Source organism: Falco biarmicus, chromosome 4 (genome assembly GCF_023638135.1).
Source record: "Falco biarmicus isolate bFalBia1 chromosome 4, bFalBia1.pri, whole genome shotgun sequence".
Classification (NCBI taxonomy): domain Eukaryota; kingdom Metazoa; phylum Chordata; class Aves; order Falconiformes; family Falconidae; genus Falco; species Falco biarmicus.
Genome location: NC_079291.1, coordinates 84,324,147 through 84,341,733, shown reverse-complemented (window position 1 = coordinate 84,341,733; position 17,587 = coordinate 84,324,147). Strand labels below are relative to the sequence as shown.

Sequence of the window (17,587 nt, the reverse complement as noted above, 5' to 3'; positions counted from 1 at the left end):
TTATACAGAGCGGTGCCATCATCAGACAATTAAGTAGTGTTGTCTCAGGCCCTAATAAGGGTGCGGAGAAAGCGGGGTGTGGGGTGCCGTGTGATGGCACGTGTGCGGGCACGGAGCGGGGCTGCATCGAGGCACCCGCATGTGGGCACCAGCTGAGACCCTGCGAGCACCACTGACCCGTCCCACCACCACCCACCACGCTGCCGCCTCCTCCTCCCCCAAAGGGCTGAGTCCTGTGGGACCACTGTCCCCATCGTGTCCCCAGCCACAGCCCGCCCTTGGCGGGAAGATGGGGCCGTATGACGCCAGCCTTCACTTTTGCAATGGCGCTAGTTCACTAATTAGCAAAATCTGGCAATCTGCACCGTTCTCCCAGTCATTAATTATTATTAATTATTTGTTATGCAAATAAAGTTGAAGAGCACAGTGCTGTAGGCAACACAGATGAAAACAGTCCCAGCTCCAGGCAGTTTATGTAACGGCGGGCAAGTGGGCATTGCAGGGGTCCCTGGGGCCACATAGTGTCCACACGCTGTCCCCTGCGTAGGGGCTGCTGTGCGTCAGATCCCTTGGGACACATCGATGGCATCAATGGTGATGGGCGCTGCATGGCCAGGCCCAGAGGGGACTGCAGGGGTGAAGGATGCGGGACATAGTGGGGAAAACAGTGCTTTTTAAGGTTCGGAGGGATGAGGGTACTGGGGGACCCAAGGGTGGAGGGTTACGGGTGGCTGAGGTGGATGCTGCTGGTGGAGGTGGGAAAGGTGATTGCTGGGTGGGTTTTCTGTGTGCTGAGGGGGTCCTGTCCCACCCCCTTCCTGGTGGTCTATCCCCAAAGGCGGTGTCTGGGGAGAAGCTGGGATGTTTCACTGAACGATGCTGTTTCAGTAAGTGGCAGTTTTGTGTCTCCGTTCTCTCAGCTGGAGGGTGGCTGGGACCAGGACCCGGCTGTGCATTCCCCCTGCCCCGCTGCCTGGCCGCCGATGGCCCCACGGTGTTATTTTGGTGCTCCCCACCCCCCCTTTCCCCTCCACCCAGGGCTCCGTGCCCTGTCCTCCCTTCCCCTCATGTGCCTCCGAGCTCACCATTGACCCCAAATGCAGCCACCCATCCCATCCCCGTGTCACAAGGTGACAACGCCAGTGGCACTGTGCTGCAGGGACACAGGCTGGTGGCCACAAGGCCCCTACCCAACCCCTCCCTGGAAAGGGAACCAAGCAAGAATGGAAATTAAAGAGAGGAAAGAATTAATAAGGATCCTGCCCCGACCACAATGGCTTTGTTTCAGGAGAGCTGATACCACACGCTCGCTAATGCCATTCCTCAGAGGCCTTTGGGAAGCAGTGGGGTTTTGGCGATGCTCGGGTGCATTTTCAGCGCGCTGTGGACATGCCTGTGCGTTAGAGCTGTGCTTGGTTCCTGCCCAGCCGGTGATGTTCCCCAGCCTCCAGCCACTGCCCCCAGCCGAGCTCTGCAGGATGAGGCAGGTGTTATCATAAAGCAGCATCCCGACAGAGATTTGGGGTGAGAAATGTGTTTTCACAAAGTGATGCCTCTCCTGCTGGGCGCTGCTGCGGGGCCGTGTCCAGGGGTGCCGGACAGCCTGGCTGGAGTGCTGCGTGTTCCCTCTGATCGGGAAATCATCCCACAGTGGCTATATAGTGCACCCTGCATCACTGAGCACAAGGCAACCTTCACGCTTATAGCAATCCTCCTCTGCCCGACACCAAGCTCCATGCAAGCTCCCCAGCCCCCAGTTATTTGCTTTTTTGCACATAGTAGATCCTCCAGGTACCATAAGCCTTGTTCAGAGAAACCCTGTATTTTCTCCACCCAGGAGTACTTGCCCTTTGGGGGAACGTTTCTTTAGGAGGCATCCAAAGCAGGGATGGGAGAGGAGCCGAGATTTGCACAAGCTGTGCTCAGAGCTGCCGCTGATGTCCCGGCAAAGCTCTCCCATTATTCCCATGCCCAATGTCCGTGGGGAGCTCAGCCTTTTTTCTTCCTTCTCCACTGCAGGAATCAGCTCTGGTTGCTGCCAGGGTTATCTCCATCCTCCAGCTTGCTGCACGCTCTGCTAGTTCACCATCCCTCTGAGGCCTGGGGCTCAACCCTGGCTGGGCAGCATGTGCTTCTGCAGAGGAGGCTGATAACTTTATTTTCCCAATAACAGATTTGGAGATAAAATCTGGAGAAATTTTGGGGACTCGCAGAGGTTCCTTGCCTGCTGCCACAGCTGCCTGGGCACTCGCACTCACTTGCCGCCCCATCCTGAGCCCAAGTCCTGGCTGGTGGCTGCAGGGAGGGCTGGAGCCAGATGCCTGTTTCTAATAAAGCTCAGCTCCTGCCGTGAGCCGTGCTCATCCTTGCCCGCTCCAGATGATAACGGCAGGGATGTCACCACTGGACAGACCTCGTGGTAAATGTGAAAAGCGGCTGAAGGTGAAAGGACCGGGCTCCAGCTCTGCATTTGTGCACTGGCCCCACTTTGCTGAAATAAGGATGCTCTAAGGAGCCAAAAAAAAATATCTCTCTCGCCCAAGAGCTGTGCCCTGTGTGGGGCTGTGGGGGCTGCAGGGGGCCGGAGGCGGCAGGCAGAGGGCCGGGGCGCTGCGTGGAGCACAGCAGGAAGGAAGCACTCGGCGAGGACACAGCCAGCACTGCGTGCACGTCCTTACATATGTGCTATTTTCAGCTTGACAGGGAGCAGGCCAAGTTCTCCAACAGATTGAGTTTGGAGCTGAAATCCTCCTCTCCTCCTCCCCCCCGCCCAGCACCCACTGCCTGCAGACACGGGGAGCCCAAGCCTGCCCAGGGCACTCGACTCTGCCCCGGTCTGTCTGTGGTCCCACCGGGGAGATGCACACACCCTGCACATGCTCTCCCAGCACAGATGCTGCCCAGACCCCCCCTCGTAGCAAGGCCACAGGAGCTGACCCTGCTCAGGGGGGCAGTGGCTCCAGCATCCCCCCATCCCACTTCAGGCTGGTCCATACACTGGCACCAGCATCCTCCCAAATCCATCCCCACTCCATCACGGACCAGCAGCATCACCTGCCTTTGGCTTCACACAATCGTGCACACTCCCACTTGCTCTCTCTTTGCCTTTTTTTCTGAGCAGAAAATATCCCTCCTTCCTCCTCTCCCCAAAGCCCTGCTCCTGCCACCTCCCCTCTCCCCCATCACTGCAACCCCTCCAGAAGTGCAGCTGCTTTTGCAGCCGTGTCCTCACCCTGCTTGAAATGCAGGAAAGAAATCCATGTGCAACTTACTGTCTCGGCACCCTGTAATCATTTTGTCAGCCGAAAAGCACTTTTGTCAACCCCCCACAGGCAAACCGGGAGGGATTGGACTGGGGAGAGGCACCTGACACCACTCTGCTTTTTTTGCCCCTTTTTTCATCCTGGGTTTTGCTCTACGGGTGGGACGAGCATTGGGTTTTTCTCTTCTTTCTCTCTCTGGGTGCTTCAGTGACTGTCCAGAGAGAGTGAAAGGGATAAGGAAAATGTTGCAGGAGAGCAGCGAGGCTGGAGAAAATGTATCGCCAGTGGCTGGATTTGCTCGACAAAGTGCAATTATGCAATGGGAGGAGAAAACTGTTCGGCTGGAGAGGGGTTTCCAGCAGGGACTAATGGAGACCCAGGCTCGGTCACCTGGGATGGTTCCGAGAACAGCCCCGGCACCTTTTGGGTACTGGGGGGCATTAAGTATCTCCTTCTGTCCTGTGCATGAGCAGCTCTAGGGGGGTCTTTACAGTGGGAGGTTCATGTCATAGGTCATCTCCGTCCCGAAAGCAAGCACAGCGGGTGGCAGCTACTCTGCCCAAGCCCATGAGCGGTTCCTTTCTCCAGCTCTGGGTCTCCGAACGAGATGTGGATGCTCTCGATGCCAGCTCTCCCGCTCCAGCTCGGGGGGGTGTCCCTTTCTCAGCCCCTGCAGCATCCCCCACGAGCGGCTGGGCTCACAGCAGTGCGTGGCACCAGCCTTGCCCTGGGGGAAAGTGTCGAGGGTATTTTTTAGAGCAGGCACGGTCTTGAGGACAGGCTCTGCTTTACCCCAGTGTGGGGTTCCCACTGAGAGGGGGAGGGGGAGGGGACGGACAGGCTTTTCCTCCAGGTCCAGGGGCCTCTGACTTGGGCACCCCTGCCCCGCAAGCCGGCAGCGTGGCTCTCCCCTCCCTGCTTTTTTCCTTTGGCTGGCGCTTGCCCGAGCAGCGGGGCAAGCTGCCTTTGCCAACCTGCGTCATGCGAGCGCCACGGGGAGTTTGCACAGAGCCGATCCGTTCTCCCTAACCTTTCCGCTAATGAAGCAAATGCCTGGGATGGCTGCAGTGCTGGAAGGTCAGAGCCAGCCTGACGGCCCCACGGTCCCATCCTCCTCATGCCTTCCCCGTGTCCTTAGTGATGTTCTGGGGTGCAAAGAAGGGCTGGGAATGAGGTGCTCCCTGGAAATCTTGTGTCCAGGCTGGTACCATCAGCTGGAAAAATGATGAGCCATAAAGCAATGTGCTCGTCGAGCCGCCTTGCCTAACGAACAGGCAGTCGTTAACTCTGCATGAAGTGTTTGCAGGTCTCAAACACAGAAAAAAACCCCCAAACCCTCTGGCAAATGCTGTTCGTCCAATTAGGGTACCAGGAAAGACTCATCTATCCTCATGTGTCCGGTGTGTGCTCATCAGTGCACGTGAAATTTGGGTCATCAAACACTCGCCGCCGCCGTCGCAGCAAGGCGCTCCCGTCCGGAGACAGGTCTTTAAATCATCCCCGAGCACTGGGAAAATTGCAGACAGCTTGGGAGCGGAAAATGAAAAGGCAAAACGTTGTTCCTGGAGCTTTTGCTCTGAATTATTTGTTCAGCTTTAAGAATAAGTTACACACAAGCAAAACTGAAGCAGCTCAGATGATTTTTCTGAGGAAAACTAGTGCAGTGGATGTGGTGCCCAGTCCCCGGCTCCTCCAGAAGCCTTTGGGGATGGGAACCGGTGTGCTCCAGGAAGATGGGCTGAGCAAAGAGGGAAATAATAAACCTGCTTTAACACATTTCAGTGCAGTATCCAGATGCAGGAGCTGGGAATGAAGCTTTTCATTTATTTTCCTGGAGGTGGAGGGGAAAGCAGTGGCAGGGATGATCCTGCTCTGTCTCCTCTCTGCCGGTCCCATCACTTCCATGGGCTAATACCCAGTGGGCACCAGCAGGGCAAACTCCGAGCTGTGTTCCCTGCCTTATCCTAGGCTAGTTTGACTAAATTGAGCTTATTTAGGATGAATCACTCTAGCACTGCGGGTTGTGACCCACCGGCCACTGTGCTTGCTGAGCGCCTGCAATTCCCCTCTATTGGGAAAAATGAGAAGTTGCTTTTTCTGCCTTTTTCTCCAGGATCGCAGATTGCGGATAACTATTGCCTTAAACACAGGCTATTTCACAGCTTGCTGCTGCTTTTGGCGCTGGGATGGCTGGGTGTTCAGTGACACCAGGAGCCAGGCCAGTGCTACCCCAGCATGGTCCAACAGGCGCCTTCATTTAACTCGCCTTAATTTAACTTTCATCTTTATCTTCCTTAACGAGGCAGAGTGGATGGGGTCTTGCTGCAAACTATGTGTTGCATACGGCACAGCCTGCCCAGGGCTCGGGGCTGGCTCAATGCACTGCTCATAGGAAGGTGGTGACCGGGCTGGACCCTGCTCGCTGAGCTGCGGTGGATTCTCTTGTGCCTGGTTCTACAGGGTCACACGGAGCATGGAGAGCTGTTTGCACCGAGTGGCCATAGCCAAACCCATCTCCCTGGATTTGTTGGTTTCTGTTTGCTGCTTTTTCTCCTGTTTCCTTTCCAGGGGGTTATTTATAGCTGGGCCAGCTCTGCTCCCCATCCTCCTCTCCCTCCTACCTCCCCAAGTGGTGCCCTGAGGGGGCAGGTAGCTTGTTCCCAGTGAAGGATACTGCCAGGGCTTTGCCCAAGGGTGCAGGTATAAAACTTCCTGCAGGAACAATTTTCTGCAGAAATGATGCTGAAACAGCCAAACGGGGCAGCTTCAGGGGAGTGACCAGGAACGCGCTGAGACCATCTCCCCGCTTGCTTCCAGCTCGATACCATTGCCTGTGCAACCCAAAAATATTTTGCAAGGGAAATCTAAACGGCTGATCCTTCACCCTCTGGACTGCACTGGGACCTGATTTTGGCATTTCTGGCAATAGCAAAGTATCATTTTTTTCCCCCAGCTTCTTCCCTATGTGACTCCCTTAAGAGGCCCAAGGAGTTTGCTGATGCCAAGCCATGTCCCCCGAGACAGTGGAGGGTCTGGGTACGTAGTGCAGGAAGGCAAGGAGGTCTCTGGGAGCCTGGAGAGTGGCTCTGCCTCTGCCTGGCTGCTGGCAGGACCCAGCAACCTTTCCCCCAACTTGTGAATGTGCTTTTAGGGTAAAAAAAAAATAATTAATAAAAACCCCACAACCAAGAAAGTCAGGAGTTGCAATGCCATCTGTGCCTACAGCGTGGCACAGTGGGGACAAGCCACCCGAGCAGGCTGCCATGCACAGAACCCCCGGAGCACCTGTGCTGGGCAGCTGAAAGAGGTGGTTTGAGCCTTCCTCCTGCCTTCCTTCTCCTCAGAGAGGAATGTCTGTTTTCTCTTGGGAACAACATATCTCCTTGGCATCTCTCTTTCGAAGCTTTGATTTCTTTTCCAGCTGTGGCTCTCCAGCCTCAGCAGCATGTCCTGGATATTTTTTTCTCCCCATGGTCCCCCTCCCGTGGATCCCAGGGGGAAGGCTGCTTGGAAATCTCTCCGGCAGCCCTGGCCAGAGGGGATGGAGGGCTGGGGGCAGCAGGTTGGCAGTTCATTTGTTTTCCTCGATGTGGCTTCAAAAAGTGATGGGCTGATGGGTTTGGAGTCTCAGGGGGGCAACTTCCCTGGCAGCATCCCAGTTGTGTCACCTCTCTGCCTGGCTCTGTGACGACAGTGTCGATTTGAATTCTTCCAACTTAAGACTGATTTAAATGATGGTGAAGTCGGGGGGTGGCGTGTGGGAGTAGAGCACTGAGCGCTATTCTTTTTCGGTTGTCATATGCCTCCATAAAGACTTCTGCCTTGGGGATTTGCATAGATCCATGGTCCAGATTGCACTACAAACCCCACCGATGGTCTGCCGAGCTATGGCAATGGCTTCTGTACTGGCTCCCAAACCAAAGCTGGAAAGTTTAGGTGTGTTTCTAAATCTTATGCCATGGTCATTCCTCCTTGGTTTGGGGCTACAGCCAGGGCTTGGAGGGCAGCTGGGAGGGAGCCCTGTCTCTGCTCCTCACCCACAGCGTTCCCCTGCCTCTGCAGCCCCATCCCCTGGGATATGCCTGGCTGCATTCTATTCTATTCTATTCTATTCTATTCTATTCTATTCTATTCTATTCTATTCTATTCTATTCTATTCTATTCTATTCTATTCTATTCTATTCTATTCTATGCTATTCTATGCTATGCTATGCTATGCTATGCTATGCTATGCTATGCTATGCTATTCTTACGCTATCGTATGCTATGCTATGCTATCCTATCCTATCCATCCCATCCTATTCTATTCTCTGCCGGCCTGTGCTACTTTGCCAAGTGCTCCCAGTCTCTCACTCAAGACCACTTTAATTTGATGGTGAGGTGGTGAGGTCAGGAAAAAAAACCCGTTCTTGATGCCTTTGTGAAAAATAGGTGTTTGGGTCACGACCTCACTGGGAGGGAGGCTGCAAAGCAAGCCCGTCTCTTACCAGCAAAACTGCAGGAGGTGAAGGAGGGGGATGGTGCAAGTGTCCCAGCCACAGGGAAAGCCTAATTGGGTGGTTGTAATTGCTGAGGACATGCACATCTGTAGGAAAGCAGGCTCCCTTCCTCGCGCTGCTCCCAGAAGGGCTTGTTTGTTTAATTTTATCTCAAAGAGAAAATTATAAAAAGAAAAAAAAACAAAAAACACAAAACCACCACCCTGTGGTTTTGCTCAGCTGCAGCACAAAAACACCCCAGCAGAGCCCGGAGAGCGCCAGGGACCAAAGCCCTCGCCTGATGCCAGGTATTTCCATGGGGAAGAGGGGCAGCCAAGGGGCCATGCTCCGCCGGGACCCCGCTGCAGGACAGGGCCGGCTGTAGGAACCCTCTGAGCTGGAGGAATCTGGAGATGGCACTCGCCACGCTGCTCACCATGCTTCCACCGGGTGGCTCGGACCCCTCTGCCCGGAGCAGCCGTGTCTGTCAGAGGGAGCTGTTTGCCCTTTGAGCGGCTGGAGGAAGGTGGGGGTCTCGCTGGGGACCCCGGCATGGCAGCCTGGCTTGCCTGGGTGCCAGCAATGCACTTTCTGACCAAGCAGAGTGGGCAAGGTTGTATTTTGGGGCAAAACATTGAGATCTTTGTGATGATGGTGCTTTGCAAACTGCCATCTAAACCCTGCCACGGTCACGGCCGGTGCAGCTGGGTAACATGGAAGCGCTTGTGCTCTGGTTTCAGCTCATTTTCTTCACTGTCATTAGTTTAAAATTCCGTGGGATCCTGGGCTTGGCATCAGAAGCTGACATCCTTTAATTTAGCAAATGTAAAAATGGGACCTTTTCCAAGTGGAGCGATTAGAAACGTCCCGCTCCATTCCCCAGGTGCGGTGCCGGGTGCTGGCTGGGCCGTAGCCCCACGCTGCCAGCCACCCCTCTGCCCCCACCCCACTGGCGTGACTGCGGCTGAGACCTCCCACACTCGTCACATGGGTGTGACACCCGTCATCACCATCCCTGCCCGCTGCTCAATGCTGCCAGGAGCTGCCGACGGTCCTGGCTGGCAAAGAGCAACAGAGGGGGGCTGGATGCAGGAGGGGGGCTTGCTGGGGGGGAGATGGAGCCGTACCCCCCGTGACACCCCCCACAGCACCCTCTGAAATCCCGTTCACAGCAGTAACACCCCTTTGCCCTGACAAGGGCCTTCTCCACCTCCGGGTTTGCGTATAATGGTGCGTGTCCCCCCTAAGCTGCTTAATGAGGGTTAAGAGGCTAACGGGCTTATTACCAGCAATTATTTCCACAGCCCTGTGCAGGTGTCCCTGAAAATGGTGGGGCCTCACGCCCACCTGGGAGCATCCCACTGGCATCGCCAACCAGCCAGCCTGGGGTGTCACGAGATTGTGGGTGCTCAGTCGGCTGCCTGAGTCAAATCAGTGGCCATTTTCAGGGTGTTTTTACAACCTGTTACAATGATCCAGGCTGTGGTCTGGATAGGGGAGCGTGTGGGGGGGTGGCATCCCTACGGATACCTCCTCCCCCCTCCCCGGCCCTGGTCGCTCTCACTCTGCCTCCAGAGTGGCTCTGCAGCATCCCTGGGCGGTCGCCTGGAGACAGCCGTGGTGGGTTGCCACAGCGACAGAGCCTTCGCTCAGCATCCCTCTAACTCCAGCACCTTGGCCGAAGTTGGGTGAGAGAAAAATATCCTGGGGAGGGGACACCAGCCCACCCAGGGCAGCAAGTGCAGGGCTGGGGAAACTGAGGCACGGCCGGTGGAGTTGGAGGCAGCTGCAATGTGATGGAGAAGGTTTTGGAAGCTGCCTGTGGATCTAATGGGGCAAAAGGCAATGGAAATGGGGCTGGTGGGGGGCAGGGGGTACTCAGAGTGGTTGGGGGGGGTGTCAGCTCTTTGTGGGGGCAGGTGCTGGTGCAGCATCTCCGCACGCGTCCTCCCGGCAGCAGCGGTTGATAGTCACCATGGCAATGTCAGCGGCACTCGGGCTGTCAGCTGCTTTGACATCCAGCGCGTGCCAGGATGGGCTGGGGGGGGGGGATGCGCACTCTAGGGGAACCAGCCACCCCAAGCCCATCCAAAAACTTGGGCTCCCCTACATCGGGCGGGGGGGCTGGCCGCGAAGCCACCAGGGTCCCTTAGGGATGGGGTCCCACAGGCCACGCGGTGGCACAGGCTGGTGCCTGGCTCTGGGGACCCGCCGCAGTGAGGGAGAGGAGGGTGAAGACCTTTGGGGTGACACCAGCAGTGATGCCCCCCGCCAGCCCTGCCACCGAGGGCTCCCCCCCCCGCTGCCCCAAGCCTATAATTACAGATGATGTCGCAGAGGGCCAGGAGAGGTTACGTAACTTCAGCATTTGGAAAATTCTTTCTGCTCCCTTATCGGCTTTATAAATACCTCGAACTCAGGCCAGGCCAGGCTGGGGGGAAAGGATGACATGGGCTGCAGCCTGTCCCCACCCTCAGACTCATCCAGCTGCGCTGCCTCAGTTTCCCCCTCTCTATGGACAAAAGCATCCCTGCTGCATCCTGCTGCAGTGTTAACGGAGGGCTCCTTGCTGCCGGTGTGAGCATCAGTGGGACCAGCCAGTGTTTTTCACCTCCCACAGAAGAGGAGGTGATTTTTCTTCTTCCCCTGGAAAAGACTCGAAGGTGCTTTGTGGGTCATGGCCATCATTAAATGGCAAGTTCAAAAAACCAAGGTCCTGCCTGCAGGCACTTTCTGCTGTGCCCTAATCTGGAGTCACATCGCCCAGGTTTGAATTCGTTGCATCTTTCTGGCTGGTCCTTCATGTCCTAAAAATTCCTGGGCTGGAGCCGTGCTCAGTTTTCTCAGCAGGGTGCTGGCTGCTCACCCTCTTGCCCCTACTCCGCACAGCACCTTCACAGCCCTCCCCACCCCCTCGCCATCGCACAGAGGAGCCAGGGGACAGTGGGATGCTGGAGAGTCCTGAGCACCTCTGGCAACAGCTGCAGGAGTCTGGGGCTGGGGAGGGGGCTAGAGCAGCCCCCTCCCCCCCCCCCCCCCTTCATGTGCTCTTGCATTTATGGCACTTGCAAACTTATCTCCCCGCAGGGATGTTGGAGGGCGGCCGGGGCCATGTCGATAGGAGTGTGCACGGCGCACGCAGCCAAGGGCAGCCAGGGCAGCGTTGTGTAACTCTCTGTGTGGCTCCTCACCGGGGTGCCACCAGACCTGGCTGCTGCCCCAGTCGCAGGGCACATTTGCTCCATGCCTGCCCATTGCCACCACAGATGCAGCCGTGCTGGGATGCTGGGTGATGTCTGGCTTTACACCCCCAAGGGATGCTGGTGGGCAGGACCAGGACCCGGGGGTTCAGTAGGCTGTTGTGGCTGGCAGCAGCATGCCACTGCCTTTGCCCCCCTGAAATCTTCCCTTGACAGCATTTTGGTTTTATTTGCTGGAGAAGTGCTGCCTTGTTCCTTGTCAACCCATATGTGCACGCACAGCAGTGCCTGGGCTTGCTAGCGCCGGGCTTTGCACTTGCCTTGTTTGTTGTAAGGCTGCCCAGGAACACACACGGGGGTTGTTTTTTTTTTAGGGCTGACGGAAAAAAACCCAACACCAACACCCAAAAGGGATTCTTGGCTTCTCCTTCATTGCTTTTCTGCTCCTGCAGTGTGTGCCTGAGCAAGCCACCCATCAGTGACCTGGGCTGTGCAAAGGAGCAGAGAGGGGAACACAACTGGGTGCACACAGAACCTCACTGGGTTCAAAACAACCTTTAAAATACCCAGGTGATGCACGGCAGCACCCGAGGCTGGGGCACAGAAATGAGGATTTCCACATCTGCCTGGTGGGTACTTTGGTGGCTACCTCCATTTCAGCAGGGCTTCCCAAATGAGGTGGGTGCCCTGGGTGGTGGTGGTGGGGTGGCCCCCAGGTTGCCATCCCCCAGCTGGTGGGGTACCAGCCCCAGTGGATGCTGACATTGGGAAGAGATTTGACTTCTTGCCGCCGGGGCTGGGCTGAGATGGCACCCAGGGCTGGTACCGTGGGCAGGGAATGAGGGAGGATTAATTGAGTCGCTGATCCCTGATGGCGAGAGGGGATGGGGAGCAGCAAGCCCCCCCGGCGTTATGCAACGCCTGTGCTAAATCTTCACTGCAGCAGATAAAGACGGTCCCCAAAATACCCTGTTCTGCCTTTGCTGCCCTTGCAGCTACTTGGGTTTGGGGTCATGTCCGCAGTCTGCAGGGGTCCAGCTCCCTGAGGACATCAGGGCAGGGAGGAGAGGGCACAAACCTGGGGCCAGAAACCTGGTATCCCCCAGGAAAGAGATCTTCTCCATCTGGGCTCAGCTCAGGGAATGAGAGCATTAAAGGGACCCCTTGCAGGATTTAAAAGATTCTGAAACTCCTAAACTGGTGTGGGCAGAGCCATGAGCTGGAGGGAAACTAGTAGCATCAAACCAGTGCAAAGGCCTCTTTTATCTTGATGCTGGGCAGCATCACGTGTGTACCAGGGGGGTTTGACACCCCCAGCAGAAAAGGAGGGGGATTTCTCTTCCTCCCCTGGGAAATGCTTGAAGATGAGGTTTGAGTCATGGCCATCATTAAATGGCAATATCAAAGAACCAAGGGCTTGCCTTGGACCGCTGACTGCCTGGCCCCGGTGTCCAGTCCCCTGGGCTTGAATGTGTTGCATCCTTCTGGATGGTTCTTTGCATCCCAAAATGCTCTGAAATCCCCATTCGAGCTGTTTCTTTCCAGTCCCCTGAGACCACGTATCATCTTGGGCTTCCCACCACTCTCACTTGCCACGACCGCTGTTCTGTTCCCTGCCCCTTAGAAATACCACCAAAGGTGGATGTCCCCCTCGCTGGCAGTGGCTCCGACGAGGTGCCAGCTCCTGTACATGTAGGGAAGAGGAGAGGTTGTAATCTGAGCTCGGGAGCAATTAGCCAGGACAGCGGAGTGCTGCCTGGCAAAGTCCCTGCCGCCCGCTTGCTCGCTCGGCTGCCGGCATCAGCATCGGGGTCAGCATCTGCGGCTCTCGCTGCGATCGCAGGGTAAGTAGGGCCAGGAGGGAGGCTCTGCCCAAGCATGGCATGTCCTTACTCCCCAACTGCTCCTTCTGGGGTTAAAAGTCAATCTTAGGGCTCTGCTGGTGCCTCCGTCCACAGCAATGCCGAAGGGTGCTGGAAGCACAGCTGCTTCTGGGGTGGAAATGGCAACTTTCTCCCTGGGTGGCCACGGAACCAGGAAAGAGGCCGGTGATAGCAGGACATAGGTTGTATTTCTCACTGAGAGTTGAGCAGTTGCTAATGCTTGGATGGAGCAGGAATAACTGTGGGTTTAAAGCCCAAAACAGAGTGGAGGATGCTGATGAGCGATTGATGGCTTAGCCTTGCTTCCATCCCATCTCCCCTTGCTGGAAGGGACCTGTGCATCCTGAGCTGGCTCCCATGCCATCATGGGGAGAGCGATGCCGAGAGCCTTGTCATCAGTCTTCCCGCGGCTCACGGCTCCATCGGCTCCGGCTGGCAGCCCCATCGCTCCCAACCTGCCGCACGTCGCGCCTTCAGGATAAACATTTCCCGGGCGCGGGCTCTACCCACACAAGCGATTTCCCTCAAGCAGGAGACACAGCTCCTGGAGTGGTGGTGGTGGGGTTGTGCTGGGTGAGAGCAGATCTCCGAGGAGCACGGGAAAACACACCTTGGGAGTCACAGGATTTGGGAAAGAGACCTTGACAGGAGCTGGGCAAGTGGGAGGTGCAGGATTAGTCCTGCTGTGCGCAAGCTGGGGCTGAATGGGGTCCATATCCATCTTCTTCTGCCTCTAACCCTAAGGTGTAGGCAGCAATTGCTCCGTGAGAGGGCTCTTAAAATAACTCATGCTTGTGATGCCCCAGGGATGCTGCCGAGCACTGCCCTAGTGCTACCTAGTGCAGCATGGTTGCCCCTCGGTGCTGCAGCCCTCGGCTCATCTCCATCTGGTTGGGAATAATATCCTCATGAAGGCGTTTGCCTTTTCTGTCTTGCTTTTCCCTTTCTTCCCACGGTGTTTTGCAGCAGCTGGGTGATCCCTCCTTGGTCGGGGCCAGGGCTGGGGCAGGGTTGTCACCTTCCCCCCGGGGCCTCTTGGCATGTGCTGGATGGGAACCCACCGTTCCCAGTGGAAACCTGTGTCCCTGCAGAGGCTCCGGCGATGGTACAGCCGGGGCAGGCAGGAGCGTGGCTGGCTGACGGCAGCTCTGCCATCATCTGCATCCAGCCCCATCGCTGGCATGTGTCCTTGAGAGGGTTTGGGGCTGGGGGTGGAGCCCAACGTGTGCCCAGATTTGGGAGCATGCTGGAGGGACCAGGGCCATGTGATGGAGGAGAGTGCACGAGGTGGGAGAACAGACACCCCAAGGTCACCCATCCAAAAACACCCTCTGCCCCATGCGGTCCAGGGATGGGGCTTTTTGGGAAGGAGGCACCCATTGCAGCCCAGGCGGGGAAGGGGACTTTCTTGGGGTCCTGCTCAGCCCACCAGCACCCCGGGCACAGCAGACTGGGTGATACTTCAGTTGAATGCCCCAGGCACCTCCCAGCCCCAAGCCCCCCCAGCGGGGCTCATTTTCAACCTCCAAACACCGCACTGACCACATAGCCAGCCCCTTCCTCGGCCCAGCACCAGACGTCTCCACCTCCAGTGCCCCAGCCACACCAGCTCCGGGGGGCTGTTGGGACACCCCCAGTCACTGTGGCAGGACATGGGGAGAGGGGACATGGCATCACTGCCACAGAGCCTTAATTCCCAGGGCCGTGGGGCTGCTGGGAGCAGATCTCTGACATCCTGCGGGACAAATCCTGAGGGGTGCAGGGTCCAGGGCATCAGCAAGCTGCGAAACCTCCCCTCCCCCTCACTAAATCCCTTCCCCAGCGCAGGACAGTAGGTTACGGGACTCGACCAGAGGTTGGATTTAAGGAGATTACAATTTCTCCCCCAGGATAATCTAGAAATTCAATTAAAACTCTCTGTCTCTCGCCCGGGCTGCAGCAGGGCCACGGGGCACCCTGCGCCCCGCAGCCATGGCCGGGGAGTGCTGGGGAGACCCCCCCGGGCGCACGCCAGGTAAGGGCTGACCCCCTCCTCCCAGGGTCCAGCCGGAGCCCCCCTGGGGGTGGCTGGGGCTCTGCCCCTTCCCAGGGCGATTTGCTGGGGTATTAAGACCCGTCCCCTGAGCCAGGGCAGCAGGGGGGGGGCGGCGGGGGGGCTGCGGGGGGCTGCAGGGAAGGGGCTGTGGGTACCCCAGAGGTTTGGGTAAGGGTGTCACAGGGAGAGAGCGGTCTGGCTGCATCCCCTGGGGTTTTAGGACATCTTTTGGCAGCCCCCATGCAGACTGACCCTGCCAAGGCCTTCAGCCCCCCTTGCCCTCATCCTCACCCCCAGCCATGTCCTGCTGTCCAGCCATATGGATGTGAGTGGACAGACAAACACCACTTTGGTGTTGCCCAAAGAAGCAAGATGGGATTTCAGGACCTGGCAAGGCGGTGGGGCTGGCTGCAGGTTGTGAGGACTGGGGGTGACCGGTGTTCCCTGCCCCCTCTGCTGCTGTGCTGCAGCTGGGCAGGGGGGGCATCACCCAGGCGCGGCAGCAGGGCAGCAGGTGGGTGTACAGACCTGGGGTGCTGACACCGCGGTGTGTGGGCGCCGGAGCAGGGCTGGGTGCCGCGGCTGGAACAGGCGCAGAGGTAGCCAGACTGGGATGCTCAGTGCCCCCCGCCATGCCATAGAGTTGGGGACCACCAGTGTGCTCAATGCAGCCTCTGAAGGATCTTTCCCAGGATCTCCCCTGATCCGGGGCACATTTTGCAGGTATTTTAGCACAAGTCTATCACCCTGCAGAGGCCACCTGGCCCCAGTGGTGCTGGGCACTGCACGTGGACCCTGTTCTCCTCCCATGCCCACTGTGGCATCCACACGTGGCTCAGGGGGATGGGGATGAGCCAGGATCTCTCCAGGCACCCTGTCACCTCCAGTCTCCCCACCAAGGGCCTTCCTTGTCCTCCCTGCCTCAGTTTCCCTCCTGTATGCGTCATCAAGGCTTGCAGACAGCCATTCCTTGGCTGCTCGCTGGCACTGTGGGGGTGCGTGGGGGTCCAGGGAAGGGGTGCATGCCCGCGGCTGTTCTCTCCCGTGTGCCTGCCAAAATGGAGTGGTTTTTTCTCATTAGGAATGCACTGTGGTGGGATCCTCTCGCCTGTCCTGCCCGGCAATGGAGGGGAAGCAGGGGGTCATTTATCCTCTGGATTCGTCCCATATCAACCCCTCATTTACTGGAAGTACCCAAAGACGGGACATTGGAGGAGGGAATTATTCAGGCAGCAGCGCTGCCCCGGCATGGGGGGGATGTGCTTGGCTGGGGGCTGTCTGCAGCTGGGGGTGCCTCCAGATGTGCTGCACCCCCCTCCCATTTTGCGAGTGCTCAGTGCCAGGTCTCTTCATCAGGATGGGGGGAGCAGGAGCAGTTTGGTCACCTGCGGCTGTGCTGGCATGGCCACAGCCCCACGCCAGGAGCAGAGCTCCCTCCTTGCTGCTGACATTGTTGTCCCGCTGCTGGGGCATGAAGGGCATCGCTGCAGGAGATAGCAGCCTTATCTGCTGGTGCAGGGCAGGCAGCAGCCCTGAGCATGACTTCCTCGCGCTGTCCCCTCCTGGACAGTCACCTCTCCTGCCCACGTGCCACGGGACCTGTGTCCTCCAGCTCGGTTCCTCTGAGTCCCCACTCGGGTTAATTCCACACAAACACGGCCTGGTTCCCCACATGCCTCCGCAAACCGGGAGAAAATCCATGCTGGGAGGATGCAGGGGGGTGATGGCAGCCCTGGTGGCCCCGAAGCGCGTCCCCTCCAGAGGCACAGGGAAAGGTGTGACGATAAACCGCATCCATAGATCCAGCCGGCTCTAACTCATGACCCCCCCCAGCGCTCAACACATTTTCCCGGCACGCTGGTGGTTCAGACTATTGTTGTAACATTTAACTCCCTTTTAAAAAATTAAATAAAATTAGCCGTGCTAGTTGGCGGACTGCTGAGACACTTGATTCTCTGTGGGACACTGCTCCGCAGTGGGAGCTGGGTTGCTGCAGTTTAGTGGCAGGAGTTGTTGCCTCTAAGGTCACCTCATTAGCCGGGGGAGCCCATGGCACCCTGTGCTCGGAGCCGCGGGGAGCTGTGGGCCCGTCCTTCCCGCTATTAATATTACGGGTCTGATTGGTTTTCCGTGTGTTAACGCTATTAGCACTGCACAGGACATGTGGCGTGAGGGGCAGGGGATGGTCCCGCTGCTGCCTGACGCCCAGCACGGCTTTGTCTGCACCAGAGCTGGGGCTGGCTGGGGGATTAAGGGGCAACGGCTATTCGGGGAAGTTTGGATTTTGTTCCCAGAGAGTAAAATTGGGATGGTCAGGGGTGCAAAACGCCTGGGAAAGGAGGCAGGGAGGGGGATGTGATGTCCTGTAACACCTCGCCCGCACTCTGGGGCAGCTCTGGCTGTGGGGAGATGCCCGGGTGATGCTGGAGGATGGCACTAGTGACCCAGGGAAGCGCAGGGTGACCACAGCCCGTGGTCCCCGCTGGTGGCCAGGGCAGAGCCCCTCCAGCCACGGGTTTCCACGCACTCGCACGAGCCCTCTCCCAGCCCGAACCTCCCGCCGCAGCAGCGGGAGGCTCCAGCCTTCAAATTAAAACCAAACCAAAAATTCAGCTTTCAGCAAACTCGAGAAAGCATATTTCCAAACAAAACTGTGCTAAATAAAGCACGAGCCGCAGGCGGCCGCCTGCTCCAACAGATCCACTTTGCTCGCCTTTATTTAGCTGCC

The 17,587-nt window shown here is 57.4% G+C and overlaps 1 protein-coding gene across 2 annotated transcripts in view; it reads left to right on the top strand.

The window, feature by feature from the left end:
- Nucleotides 1-17,587, top strand: part of KCNJ12 (potassium inwardly rectifying channel subfamily J member 12) — a 36,310-nt gene that overhangs the window by 9,327 nt on the left and 9,396 nt on the right. Inside the window, exon 1 of one of the 2 annotated variants that reach the window (XM_056336695.1) lies at nt 14,480-14,838. The exons of the other annotated variant lie outside the window; for it this stretch is intronic. The gene's annotated coding sequence lies outside the window, so the exon portion shown is untranslated. Of the gene's footprint in view, nt 1-14,479; nt 14,839-17,587 lie in introns of those variants that run through there. 2 annotated transcript variants of the gene reach the window in all.